This window comes from Lissotriton helveticus, chromosome 5_1 (genome assembly GCF_964261635.1).
Source record: "Lissotriton helveticus chromosome 5_1, aLisHel1.1, whole genome shotgun sequence".
In the NCBI taxonomy this organism is placed as follows: domain Eukaryota; kingdom Metazoa; phylum Chordata; class Amphibia; order Caudata; family Salamandridae; genus Lissotriton; species Lissotriton helveticus.
In genome coordinates, this window is record NC_136065.1 from 139,457,217 (window position 1) to 139,471,897 (window position 14,681).

General features: G+C 43.8%; 1 protein-coding gene and 1 long non-coding RNA gene across 4 annotated transcripts in view; one reads left to right on the forward strand and one right to left on the reverse strand.

Annotated features, from left to right (window-relative positions):
* LOC144754274 (uncharacterized) overlaps positions 1-4,016 on the reverse strand; it is a 72,718-nt gene extending 68,702 nt beyond the window's left edge. The window contains exon 1 of the long non-coding RNA XR_013594688.1: positions 3,887-4,016. This is a non-coding gene — a long non-coding RNA (uncharacterized LOC144754274). The remainder of the gene's footprint in view (positions 1-3,886) is intronic.
* LOC144754272 (G-protein-signaling modulator 1-like) overlaps positions 1-14,681 on the forward strand; it is an 886,476-nt gene that overhangs the window by 292,635 nt on the left and 579,160 nt on the right. Inside the window, exon 1 of one of the 3 annotated variants that reach the window (XM_078641904.1) lies at positions 4,119-4,604. The exons of the other annotated variants lie outside the window; for them this stretch is intronic. The gene's annotated coding sequence lies outside the window, so the exon portion shown is untranslated. Of the gene's footprint in view, positions 1-4,118; positions 4,605-14,681 lie in introns of those variants that run through there. 3 annotated transcript variants of the gene reach the window in all.

A 14,681-nucleotide genomic window follows, 5' to 3' on the forward strand; every position in this document is an offset into this window, starting at 1 on the left:
GTTCTGCGGCTGCACGGGGTTTCTGCTAGGGCAAGGTCGGCGGAGCGGTGGTTTCTCTTGACTATGTGGAAGGAGACTCTTTCGTTGAGATATGTGGGTTCGGTGCTTTGGAGGGATTTGCAGGCATGGGTCAGTAGTTTGAATGTTACTCTCTTCTGGACGGGGAGCCAGTGGAGATCTTGCATGTGTTAGGTGATGTGTTCATGTCGTGGGACGCCAAGGACGAGTCTGGCCGCGGTGTTCTGGATGGTCTGGAGTTTGCACAGCAGGGTTTTGTTGATTCCAGCGTAGTTGGAGAACTAGTCTTGTTCATGTCAGGAGTAAATGAGCTTTGAGGAGGGTGGAATGGAAACGGAATACCCCAAATTGGCAAGGGTGCAAAGGAAAAATATCTTCCCCTAGAGAAAGCAAAGAAAAAAGCTAACTAGTGCATTACCTTAGGGATTATATCACAAGGAAACAAGCATATGTGCATATGCTCATGTGAAAATAAAATTCACAAAATGTTTTTGGGAATACTACTGGGGAGACATTTGAATCTTTCTAGGACTACTGCACAAAGCCTTTGTGATTCCAGATCACTCGGAATGCCCTTCGGACATGGGTGTACACCTAAGGAAATAGATGCATGTTTTTTTAATGGGGTCCATTCATTCTAATTCATTGTGCCTTCTGCTTAAAGCATTGCCAGGGTGCAGTCTACTTTGTTTGCAAAGTAAAGTTTCCAAGTAAGTTTCTAAAAAAGCACTCGGATACACCAGTCTGGTCTGTTAGGTGTTCTTACCTCTCCAATCTGTTTTAAGCATGAAGGCCCATTTATTTCTTATCAAATCAAGGAATAGTTGTGTATTGCTCTAAGAACAATCTTGGATCACCTTCAAATCAGGTGTATTGTTGAAACAAAACTTTCCTTAAGTCATGAAGGGCATCTACCAATATATTCCCAGCACCTAGATATCACTAGGCGAATGTTGCACTTTATATGATTTAGGACCTATCATAACATGATATAAGGTGGCACAGAACTATAAAGCCAGTGTTCTTCTAGACTATTCTCTATTTTGTCATCTTAGCATCCAATGTGATGAGAGAGATGGTGCAACAATTTAATATCCTCGTGATGACAGTGAGGTGCCTGCACTTGGCGAATTTGAAACTGAAATCTAAACCTTAGTGGATCTCCAGGTGAGCGCACAAACAGCCAGATGGGGCTGCTTAGGGGAGAGCCTATAGGTCCCCATGAACTGGTATTCCTTGACTGAAAGAATGCCAAGGACTTTTCAGAATATAAAACATGTTGTGCTCATTGATAGACATGACCAGGTCTGAGACGCTTTGCATTCCTCAGAACCTCCCTAGATCCAGTTCCAGAATTTGTGATGAATTTTACATCGCGGATCCTTAAAAAAACATTTAACTCCGGAGAGTGAATCAGAGTTTTAAGAATATCTGGATTACTCATGTTCAATAATGGGATCCCTTTTATCCTCCCGTGGACAGATTTAGAATATCAAGCAATGAAACTTTAATACTGACTATGCTAAGATATTTGATCAAGAGCCCATGGGACCTCGGATGCGTGAGAAATATGATTCATATGATTAATATTTGTGGCAGAGAGTGAAAAAGCAGTAAAGGCATAATGGATTAGCCTTGAGACCACGTGAAGTGTGGCAGAAGACAGACAGTCTGGGTCGGAATGGCCTTTCTGGCACCCTGGCATTTCCCCAGGAGGCTGCTAGTTTGCGAGCTGCATTGAGCTTGATGGGCCGCCAAAACCCAACAAAGCACCAGTGCCTCTATTGTAGTTGAAACCTCCTACAGAGTGGGGCTGGTTTTGCGAGGGTTGATTTTCAATCAGTGGGAGAGAAGACAAGCACATCTTATGCAAGGAGAGAGTGGGGGCTCGGGGACTTGAGCTGAAGCTTTGTTTCTCTGAAATGGGTTGAGCAGAGAAGCATTTTGGGCCTACTATATTAGAGAGACCAATTGAGACAGTATGGTCTAGTCAACTTAACTATATTCTAGCTGGCAGGGCCTATATTGAGGGTTTCATGCTGCAGGTGTAGGGCAGAAATGTATGTAGGGTATTTTACATTTTATATGGTAAAACGGGATCCTGCTTCAATTTCCAGCCTGCCCCTGAACACAGGCAGAACATCTGTGCCACACAGCAATGTTGTTGGTATGTATCCCGCAATGACTCATGGGAAAGGCAGAGAGGGTGCACTGAAGGCTCTGTGAAGGCAGCAGAGGCTGATGGGACTGTGCAGTGCCCTAATAGGGGATGCCTTGCTATGGGTTGCGGATTCCTCTAGCCTTGCTTATGCAAAATCAACTTTCATGGCTAAATGTTGCTCGGTGGTATCTCGAATCACTTTTTTTAGGCAAATGAGTACATCTCATACTAAAAAAGTCACAAGATATCAAACCATTCTCCTTCTAGTATCCCGGAAGACTATTTTTCTGCGACTGGCATGACTAATTTTTACCCAGATACCAAATCAGATACAGAGTCTGATTCTATGTATTTACAATTGTTTCTTTCATGGTCTCAGCCATTGTACATTGAAAAAGTCAAGCAAAAGTAAACCTGCAGCGACAATTTCTGAAACCTTTGACATTCTGTAAAAGGTAAAGTTTACGATAAATATTCTGCATACATTTTCCAGCTTGGCTGGATTTAAGTAAATTGTAAATGATCTCACTATATGGCGGAAACAATATCACGTTCACTCAGGTATAGGTAAACTGAGTAACTTTACAACCTTTGCGAGGAGTGATAATTTGCAACTTGGCAAAACTTTACAGGTGAAAATAAAACTTAGCCCTCCTCAGTGCATACCTCAGGGAGCATCTTAGAGTTCTAGCCAAGGAGGCAAGGGCATAAGGAAGGGAGCCAGGAAACAGGGCTTGTGGGACTGAAGTCCTTAAGGGAAGGATGCTCTCTCAATCAGTTTACATGACCCACCACTAACCCTCAGGGCTCTCACGGACGACACTAATTGTAACGCGCCCACCACCCAACTCTGCTTGAGTTCTCACTTGAGAACTGTAGATCTAAGACTTAATACCATAGAAATAATATTAAAGAAGCCTTTTAATGTATCGGGTACAGTACTAGGAGATAGAAGACATCTTCTTGTCCCACTTGGGTATGATGAACTTGTGCCACCCAGGCAGGGATCCAAACATTATGGTTAAGTTTTGTTCAGAGACAACTCGAGCCAATGGATTTGATTAAGTGGTACAACAATCCTCCATCTATGCCACTGAATTCCACAATTACCAAATTTTGATTGAGGTATGGATACAGTAAGACTATATGGCAACAAGAAGCCATTGACAGAGTGGATTCTTCTGGTGACTTTAGATGAATGTAGACTAAGTCTACTAATATTCATGAAACTACAAGTCGACCAACTTGTTGCATGAGCTCCCGATGACCAACTTTACTTTCATGCCGCAGTGTCTGGAATTCCATAGTGGCTCCGTAGGGCAGGGCATGTATTTCAGTTGCCAAAATTCTGAGTAAATACTACACTCTGCTTTTTTAGGGCGAGCTGACGTTAGCATTCATGCGAAGCATGAATGCTGTCAGCTCGCCAACTAATGCTATCCGTATTTGGGAGAGTGGACACCAAAGTGTCACGAGCTTTCCCAGTGTCGGATTTCACCTCGGGAGCGCGCCTGATTGCTGCGCATGCGCGGTAAAAAGCCCTGGCTCTCACAGACACAGGCAGCCCCCACCCCTCTGCATGCACGCACACACACACACAGGCGCACACACACACACACACACACATACACACTGCCGCCCCCCAACCCCACCCCCCCCTGCACCCCCTGCATACACACAGACACGCAAGCACGGAGCCCCACTCACCCGGACTTCTACTCGTCCCGCTCCGGGCTGCTCACTCCGACGTAAACGGGCACAGGGACACAGGCACTCCGCTCCTTGGCTTCCCGGGCGGACGCCGGCTGCACTCAGGGCTCTCCTCTCTATGCACCGGAGCCATGCGCCAGCCACTGCAGCCTGCCTCCTAGGAAGCTCCGGTCGCGTGTCCGGCCCCGCCCCCGTCCCAACAAAGGTTGCCTGGCTTCCTGTTGAAGCCGGGCTGCGGCGGTGAGTTTGCTTGTTCTTTTCTGTGCTCACATTCGCTTCCAGGCATGTCCAGGGACAAGGCGAAATACCTTGGTCGTTTGAAAAAGAAAAAATTATCTTGTACAAACATGTCCCTTGAGCAGCAAGTCAAGGCAAGCACAGTAGCTAAGAGAACGAGAGAAACGAAAGACGCGAAAATGCCGGGCATTTGTGTGGCACAAATTGTTTTACTGCTGGCAGATTTCCCACAGAAATCATGGTTACAGTTACAGTTCTAGCCGTCGGTGCGTTCCTTTCTCCCCTCTGTGCAGAGGGTACCGCATGGCTGCCTGTTTATTTACTCATCCTCGTACCTTCTACCTGCCGGCCGTGGAGGAGGTGAACATCAGGCTGCGCGAGCTCTACCCGGACAGCGAGGAGCTCTTTGATATCGTGCTAATGATGAACAATCACGCCCAGGTCGGGGTGAGACTCATAAACTCCATCAATCACTACGGTAAGTAAAATAAATAGTCTTTTGTGGCTACTCTTAGCTGCCACGGCGATGCGATATATTGCACTTTGCCCCCGTTGGCGCGGCCGTTTTTTTCTCTTTGGATAAACCTTCCTACGGCGGGAATGTTTATTTGCCTGTGTCAGCGCGAGAGCCCACATTTCTTCAGCTTTCAGCAAACTTTTGAAGCCAAGTTCACCCCAGAGCGCGTGGGCTTAACTTGTCAGGGGGGCCTCGCATTCTAATCAAGGCTCCTGAAGGTGTTATTCCCCCCTCCCCCGGCCGCACACAGCAGGATTATGTACAGTGTGCCAGGCCTGTGAGGAGAGATCAAACACCTCGCTTGCCACTCTGACGGGCACGGGGTTGCAGGATTGACTGCACAAACATTTACAGTAGGGAGGGGAAGCTGTCTGGGGTTACCTGAAGGAGGGCCTGGTGGATTCCAGGGTGATGTGCAGACCTGAAGGGGGGGTTGGGGGAGCTGCTGGGTAGTCTTGTATCTGCACACAGAAGACTTCACTCACCCTATGGCTATGTTTAATACACGCTCCTTACCTCGCTGTTTTACTTGCAGCCCACACAAGTGCCTTGTGAAATACCATGTGGAAAGACGCCTAGTTTTTACAATATTTGTAGGAGGTTTTTCATTTTTCGCAAATGGATAACTTTCAATCAAATATAACGTGTCGTCTGTCTCACTGACGATACAATAACAACCCACTGACACCCATTATACCCAAGTAAACATAAAATAATAATTCCTCTTTCACCCTAGAACATTTGTCACAGGGCCCTTTCTTTCACGACTGCGAGGTCTTGTGACATCTAAGAGAGACGCAACGACACATTAAAGCCAGCATTTCCACACGTTCCCCCAACTGCTTCATATGCAAAAGTACTTCCCTGGAATTTCTTATATCTTTACGCTTCTTGAAGCCCCCCGCCTTATGTCAGGAAGGAAAGATGAAAGTAGTCAGAGACTACAGCGAGGTCTCTTCTTGGTACCATAGACTGACCCTCCGCCTTTAGTGACTTTAGACCTTTTGGTTAATTAAGGGTTACTCTTATTATCAGATGCAGGAAATCACACATTTAAACAGTCGAAGTGTTGGTACATGAGTTATGTAAAGGGGGGTTGCAATCGGTTGCATGTTTTGCAAGCTAAACTGAGAATATGACAAGAGCTTGAGCAATGAACAACGCCCTCTAGCTGTATGCTGTGAATGAAAAATTGAACTACAAAAAAGTGTGTTTGTATGTGTGAGTGTGTGTGTGTGTGTGAGAGAGTGAGAGTGAGAGAGAGAGAGAGAGAGAGAGAGAGAGAGAGAGAGGGAGAGTGTGTGTGTTACCAAGTCTTGCGGACTGAACAACACTAAAGAAAATGTCATATATGCTAATTAACTTGCTATTGTTGTTGTCACCTAGTAATCACCATATATATCCCAGGGGTGGATGGGGGGGAAGTATGTAGGGGGGGGGGATTATGTAGGGGGCGGGGCAGCCGCTCACATTTCCACACCTCAGTTTAAGTGGCCATCTCACCTACTCGAAAAGAGGCTTTCTGGCGCTGCAAGCAACCAATTTTTGAGATTAGCTGCATCTGTAGTTACACAAAAGATGTTAATATTTCACTTCTGTTCTTGTCTTTTCTACTCTCCACACCTCACCCTTTTTTCTCTCTCACCTTCCTCTCTCCCAACTTCACCCTCCTTTCTCTCCACTACAACTTGCTGCCCCACCCACGTCACCCTTCCACCGACTCAATTACAATAACTTTTATTCAAGTATTAATTATTAAAAAAATTAAAAGCCATTGTTATTTGTAATATCAATACATCTAAGTCACAAAAATACAACACATATTGCATTACAAATGCTATAGGTGTCACATTTGCAAAAGTTATAACTATTGGCATTGTCATACACAATGCCAATAACTCAAACTTTAATGCTGCGAGACCTATTGCATTGTAAATGCTTGTTGTTCCTTGTATACTGTTTCATATGGAATTGTTCTCCCAATACTGAATCAGCAAACGGAGAGGACTCAGATGAGGCATTGCTTACTCTCTTGCTCTTTCAAATTAACATCATTTTGCATTAAGTCGCTTACTTATCTGGAGAGGATTTGAGATTCGAGAATTGAATGCTCCATTCATTACAAACTATCAGAGTTGGGCAATTGAAGAGTTTTGAATGTTCTGGCGATGTTCCCTTGTCTGTAGGCTTATAAGGAGCAATGGTGAGAAAGACTAACCCCGCTAGGCTTCCTTATGCTGGGTGGTATTGAATTGTGACCTTTTAACCTTGCACAAATTGATATGGCTCTCGTTTGTTGAGAAGTCCTGCAAGTGCGTCCAACCTGTGCTATGCTATATTTTAGGCACCTTTGCATATATTGGCATGGTCAGTGGGTGCCCCATGGTGTGATGCAAGGATGGGCTATTGCAAAGCCACCACAATTGAGAGTCTATCACTTACCGTTGTTTTTAAAGGCAAACATTAGATTGTTCCTGAAAGTATAAGTTCTATACATTGTACAAATTGTCCACAATAACTTGATTTATTTACCATATATGCGGATGCTCGGATGTCATTATTGATTTATGATGTTTATTTTTTGATGATGTTGGTCTGTTATCCTTTCCTTTCTGTATTTTTCTGTTCTGGCCATTAAAGTGTAATGAATCCCTGTGGTTTCAGGACAGCGATCCCACACTCGCTAGCCTGAACTGGGCATGCCTGTTAGGATCTTCTAAAATAGTATAGGGGTCACCTGGCAGGGTTTTACCTGAAAGTATCCTTCTAGAGTAGTGTCTCTTAAGAGGCAGACAGGGGCCCTGGTTTCTGCTGAGAGAGGTGGAGATTGCTTGCCATTTGATCCTGACATTGTCATCGTCAGGGCGAGACGTGAGGGCAGTAGAGTCTAGGATCCTACCAGGATCTGGCCCATGTGAGTGCCAAAGCCCACTCCTGGACTGTGTTTGCAGCACAGGCTGTTGTGTTTAGACCGATAATAGGAGGTGGTTGCAGCCTTCTGGAAATTCCAGGAAGTGAGGGGGAGTGGGCATGACCCAAACATGGATAGAGGAAAAAATACTAATGGAAGTTGGACAGACATTGGATGAGTGCATCAAGTAATGAGGTGACGACTCCCCTGATCGTTGGAGCTACCAATGACCACTTATTATGTGAAGGCGGATGCCTTATTGAGGGACTTGATGTGAGCTGGTATAGTCCACTTTTGGCTCTTCATAGGACTGGGTTGTGAGTCTGACTCATTTGACAGCCGACGATCCAGGAGAGGAATCTGTGGATGAGATGGCGTAAGTCAGAACTTTCTACTGAACCACACAAAGTCAATGTGTGCCATGTATGAACCATGAGCGTATCTTGGAGATGGTCATGTTAAAATTCCTGAGGGTGGCTGATGGTGCTTGTAATCCCCTTCTGCAACACAACACTTGTGATGCCAGCCTTGTATCAATGTCTCCAGCAAACCTAATTGTGGACGCGGGTCAACGATAATGGTTACTCTTTGTGTCTGTGGTGCCTTGGAGAGGCCATCTAAGCGCTGACTCTGGTTGAGGGCAGCATTGCCTCCAGCGGTATTTGGAGTGGATTTAGCTTTAGCTGAGAGGCACACTGAATGTTATATTTTATAGTATAACACTAGCATGTATCTATCTTTTTTCCTGGGATACCTCCGCCGAAATTCAACTCCTGAGTACATACTGCTTCCAACCTTCTCATGGACCTTAAAGTCAGGTGGTCACAAACTTCTTCAAACAATTACAATGGCGCTCACTGATCGACAAGGAAGTGGCTGTGCATCGAGCTGAGTTGGCAGTGTATGTTGTGTTGTAACAATACATGGGAGACTGTAATCTCTATGTAAAGACCTTTGCCTGGTCCCTCTGTATGGTCACAGAACTCCTCAGTGACTTGTATTATTCTAATGTGTATTGCAGAAGGTACTTTATCCAGTGTCTTATGTATAAGAAGTGTTTTTGACTGATCTTAGTTCCTGTTCCTTTTGATGGTTGATGGTTGACTGACCTTAGTTCCTGTTCCTTTTGATGGTTGATGGTTGACTGACCTCAGTTCCTGTTGAGTTGATACTTCCTGCAGTTGAAGACCACACTGCGCCTATATAGGGATGTCCCTTGTAGTGAAGTGGGATAGATTGAAGCCAGTGTATTAAATCAGAGATTCAATTATTTACCTCACACAGTCCATCATTCCACATTATCGTCCAGTCGTCCTGCTAAGGGCTGATGCCACTATTCTTAATTTAGGGAAAGTAAATCAACCAACTAGCATGAAGGCACCATGCAGTCTTTATTCCAGTCCTACCACTCTGCAAAACTTTCCCTTTGCTAAGTGGATGGCAGTCAAGTGGAGGTGGCCCAGGGAGGGGGATACTGGGCACAGTCTTGTTTGCAGATGGTGCCACATTGCAAAGGATTACAAGGGCTAGAATTATGTGTAATTACCATGATGGGAAAACATGGATGTTCAAAATGCTTTGCTTTCATTCATTCCTCCATTGGAACTGGGTTGCATTCTCTCCTTCCTGTGTGGGGTAATGAGTTTATATACAGAAATATTATTTTATTTTATCAGGGGTTAATATATTTAAAAGTTAGCTACAGAGGCACCACAGTGTTATAATTATGTATGTCCAGATGTGCGCTATGCATGCCTTACAGTCCTCTTGAATGCTTGCAGCTGTTGCAGCTGCCTAGGAATAGCCTTGGACTCCTGTGATTTCTAGGAAAAGTCTCCCAGTGGAGGAGGAAGCCTGTGGTGATAACTTTCCAAGTTTACCAGTCCTTTGTTTTTAACTTGATGGATGTGTGTTGCAACAGATCTACCGTCTATGGAATCAATGTATTCATATTTAGAACATTCCGTACAAAGAGCTATGTTTATTGGGCAAGAAACGAATTCTTCTTTCCCATAAGAAATTCTAACAATGAAATGGACACAAACTTGCAAGTCTTAAACCAGACTCCTTCCTGTGTGAACTCCCTGGCCAACTTAATATTGGCGAGCGCAAGTGAGGAAAAAACTCAGATGAGCAGAGTTTTTCAGAACTCTGCGCACTACGCAGAGTGAGGAAAAACTCAGCGATTAGGGCGGAATTTCACACGTTAAATTTGGGGGTGCTGGCAATACTGATCAGACTTCACAGGCTTCCGTAAAGTCTAAGTTAAGACCTGAAGTCTAAGTTAAGACCTGAAGTCTAAGTTAAGACCTGAAGTCTAAGTTAAGACCTGAAGTCTAAGTTAAGACCTGAAGTTTAAGTTAAGACCTGAAGTCTAAGTTAAGACCTGAAGTCTAAGTTTAGACCTGAAGTCTAAGTTTAGACCTGAAGTCTAAGTTTAGACCTGAAGTCTAAGTTTAGACCTGAAGTCTAAGTTAAGACCTGAAGTCTAAGTTTAGACCTAAAGTCTAAGTTTAGACCTGAAGTCTAAGTTTAGACCTGAAGTCTAAGTTAAGACCGGAAGTCTAAGTTAAGACCTGAAGTCTAAGTTTAGACCTGAAGTCTAAGTTTAGACCTAAAGTCTAAGTTTAGACCTGAAGTCTAAGTTTAGACCTGAAGTCTAAGTTTATACCTGAAGTCTAAATTTATACCTGAAGTCTACGTTTATACCTGAAGTCTACGTTTATACCTGAAGTCTAAGTTTAGACTTAAAGTTTATACTTAGACTTCAAGTCTAAATTTAGACTTCAGGTATAAATTTAGACTTCAGGTCTACGTTTACTTTTATGAATCAAGACCTGAGACTTCAGGTCTAAACTTAAACTTCAGGTCTAAGTTTACCTTAAATGAACTGGGCCCTGAGACTTCAGGTAAAAACTTAGACTTCCGGTCTTAACTTAGCCTTCAGGTCTTACCTTAGACTTCAGGTCTAGGTTTACCTTTGTGAATCAGGCCCTAAGTGATCTCTCGGACTGAAGTAGTCATTGAAACAGACAGCACTACTTTAGCAGTGATGTTGGGTGGTCCTGCAAATGTGGCTTTGAGTTAGGCTAAAACAGGTGCCTCAAACTCTGTGGATTTGTGCTGTTTTTGTCAGAGGTTAGACCTGAGTGTCAACAAATGTCTTCCAAGTGACAAGGGTCAACCTTAACATCTTGGAGCATAGGACCCTCATAGAAAGATTTCTGCCTAGTTGGCTGTTACACATGGATCATATTGTGTTGTTATGATGTATTCAGCAGTTAAAACACGGGTAACAAATTACAGTCCTAGCACAATAATAATTGTCATCATTAACATACCCCTCAGTCCAAATATAACAATAAAAGATTACAACCAAATAACAACCAGTAGAGTGGGCCATGGTTCAAGTTTGCACGCAGATATTCTTCCCAGCACACACTTGATATGTAATGAAATCATAAATTTCCTCCAACATTGCAAACTACTTAAGAAATATCTGCATTACCTTTAAGATAACTCCCAATAGGTAGTCCTTGCACTAGATATCAGGGAACTGCATACATGATAAAACTATATTGCTGTATTCTGTGAGTAATAATGCCATTTTAATGTGCCATATAGAACAGTTTCTCTTCATTTAAATCATATAAACAGTTAAATTACTTCAATGAAAGAATAAATACAAAAATATATACTATATGACCGTTTACATATCTTTTATTTGCTCTTCTAGCACTCTTAAGTTACTAAAAGGTAAAACTGAGCATTTTACATATGTATATAAATACAGAAGCAAACCAGCATTGGCAAGGCCAATAGGTCTTGCCAGTGCGAGAGCTATTGTCTTTGGTAATGAGTTTTAGCCAAATTGTACACCATGTTCAGCATGGCTAAAAGTTAGTGGAGTGAGGTGGGTGGGGTAGATTGGAGAGGAGTAGATTGGGGTAGAGTGGTGTGGAGTAGATTGGGGTAGAGTGGTGTGGGGTAGATTGGGTAGAGTGGAGTGGGGTACATTGAGGTTAGGTGGAGAGGAGTAGAGTGGAGTGAGGTAGATTAGCGTTGATGGAGTCGATTGGGGTGAGATGGATTGGGTGGGTTATGGTGGGGTAGATTGGAGTGAAGTGCAGTAGATTTGAGTGGAGTGGGGTAGATTTGTGTCATATAGATTGGAGTGGGGTGGATTGGGGTAGATGGGAGTGGGGTAGATTGGAGTGGAGTAGGGTGGAGTGGAGTTGGATAGAGTGGTGTGGGGTAGATTGGGATGGGGTGGGGTATATTGGAGTGTGATATATTGGGTTAGGGTGGGGTAGATTGGAGTGGAGTAGATTAGGGTAGATTGGATGGGATAGATTGGAGTAGGGTAGTTTGGGGTGGAGTAGGGTTTGTAAGATTGGCGTGGGGTTGAGTGGGGTGGATTAGGGTGGAGTGGGATAGAGTTGAGTGGCAGGTGGTAGATTAGAGTGAAGTGGAGAGGGGTAGGTTGGCTAGAGTAGGATTGCATTTGGTAGATTGGGGTAGAGTGGAGTTGGCTAGATTGGAGGAGAGTCAAGATTGGAGCGGAGTGAGATAGATGTGAAAGGGTGTGTTGGGGTAGATCGGAGTGTAGGGTAGTGAGGTAGATTAGGGTGGAATGGAGAGGGATTGGATTAGGTAGGTTGAAGTGGAGTGGGGTATACTGGAATGCAGTGAGGAGGATTGGAGTAGGGTAGAGTGTGATGGGTTAGATTGCAGTGGAGTGGGGTGAAGTGGAGTAGATAGGTGTAGATTGGAGTGAAGTAGATGGGGTACATTAGAGTGGAGTAGATTGGGGCAGGTTGGACTAGGGTGGAGGGGGTGCAGTGGGTTACATTGAAGTGGAGTGGTGTAGACTTGAGTGGACTGTGTTAGACTGCAGTGGGGTAGATTGGAATGGAGTGGGGGTAGATTTGGGTAGAGTGGAGTGGAGTGGGGTGTGGTAAAGTGGATTGGGGTACATTTTCTGGATTAGAGTGTGGGGATGGATTGGAGTGTGGTAGATTAAAGTAGAGCGGGGTAGATTGTGGTGGCCTGGAGAGGGTAGATTGTGATGAATTGGGGTAGAGTGGAGTGGGGTACCTTGATTGGAGAGTAGTTGTACAGATTGCAGTGGAGTTTGGAGTGGAGTCTAGTAAATTGGAATGGAGTGGGGGAAATTGGACTGGGGTAGATTGGAGTAGAGTGGAGTGGGGTAGATTGGGTTAGGGTGGGGTCGATTGTAGTAGGGTAGTTTTGTGTGGAGTGTAGTAGGGTAGATTGGAGTGGGGTTGAGTGAGGTAGATTATTATTTTTTATTTTTATTTTATATAGCGCAAACTAGACCCGAGGCATCGGGTATCAGTGCGCTTTACATGAGCAACAGTTTCGTTACATGAGGACACATTCATTTTTTGTAAGGCACGGAGAGATTCAGTGATTTGACCTGAATCACAGGATGTTCAGTGTCGAGCTTCGAGGTCGACTGCTCTAGCTGTAAGGCTACATCCTCTCCCCAGACTTTTCTCAAACATACAATTTTTCTACCTTCTTGGATTGGCCAATCTTCTCCATTCTTGAGCATACAATCTTTCTGCCGTCTTGGATGTACCTTCTACATCTTTCTACTGTTTTGGATGGATCATTGACATATTTTGTTTGTTGGGTCTATTATTTAAACTCTTTGAACCATTCCATTATGATCTTGGACTGTTCTTCCACCATCTTGGGTTATTCTTCTACATTGTTTGCCAAACCATTTGTCTACTTTCTCGGATGCACATGCCTTCTACCAATGTGGACCATTGTTCTGAATCATTGGACAATATGTCTTTCTTCCTGTTCCATTTTTCGACCTTCTTGGAGGATGTATGTACTTCTTCTATCTTCATGATCTCTTCTTATACCTTCTTCAACCATTTGTTTACCTCCTTGGTCCACAACTACCACCATTTCAATTACTATATAGCCTTCATATTCACTTTTTCTAATCTATGGTGAATGTTTTAACATCGATCAGAATGCAACATTTAATTTCAATTCGATTTCGACTAATATTTTAGATTTGTTCGTAAAACTATTATAGAGCAGACGGAAACCCATAGGCTTTTTCCCTTGATTGCTTGAAATGCTCACACCACAAGACATGAATCACAGCAAGCAACTCCTTTATATTTCCCAAATAAATTGACGCGGCTCCCTACGTGATGCTCATAATGGTTCAACCGATGCACCAACGATCCCAATGGCTGGGTGAGAATTTTTCTTTATGCCATGTGCGACCAGGCAGCAAATGTGCCACGCATTGCACAAGCTTGTTTGTTGTGTTTTGCAGTTGTAGAACATGCACCAACAGTGATATAACAAGTCTGAGCTGCCATCTGCTCCACATCTAATATTAAAGTCTTGTGTTCACTAATGAGGACGCGCGCGCGCGGGCCCTTCGCAGCGACCGTTCCCAGAGCCTTGTTTTCGGTGTCAGCGGCACTGTTGCACGCTGCTTCAGATGAGCTCCTTGCAATGAGAAAGGCTGTTTCCGCATGCTTTGCAAGCAACAGCAAAATCATTAACTGCACTAAACAGCTGCTGTCTTCGGGGGTCAAACCAATCCTTCCATTTTGATAAAATGTATGGGTTAAATATATTAATTGTTCTGTAACAAACAATTGCAATTTTTACTTGAGTGCCCACATCATCTAGACATTTACACACTTTTTAGGCGTATAGAGTGAGCAGCTGAATAAGAAAAGTGATCATGTCTCTGAGGAACAACTAAGAATTGTGTATCAATAGAGCTACCTTGATTTTATGATTTGAGGAGAGATTTAAGGCTTTCTTTTTCATTCTAAAAAGGGTTGTCCACTTGGAGGTTGATGCATCATACTTGACTAAACTTATTTTTTTCTTTTATGCTCCTTTAGTCAGGAGTAGATAGTGGTCTGGAAATGTGAAATCAGGGTACATTGTCTATGAATTCCTAAATATCTTCCTCGCCCTCTTTAGATAAAAACATCTGGCCTGCACTTCCCCCTGCAGTGGTCTCTATGTTGCTCCATCAGGCTATACTTTAGCTTCACTGCAGAGTCCCACTGATGCACTAGTGTGCTAACTGTCCATATCAATGATGGCAAGGA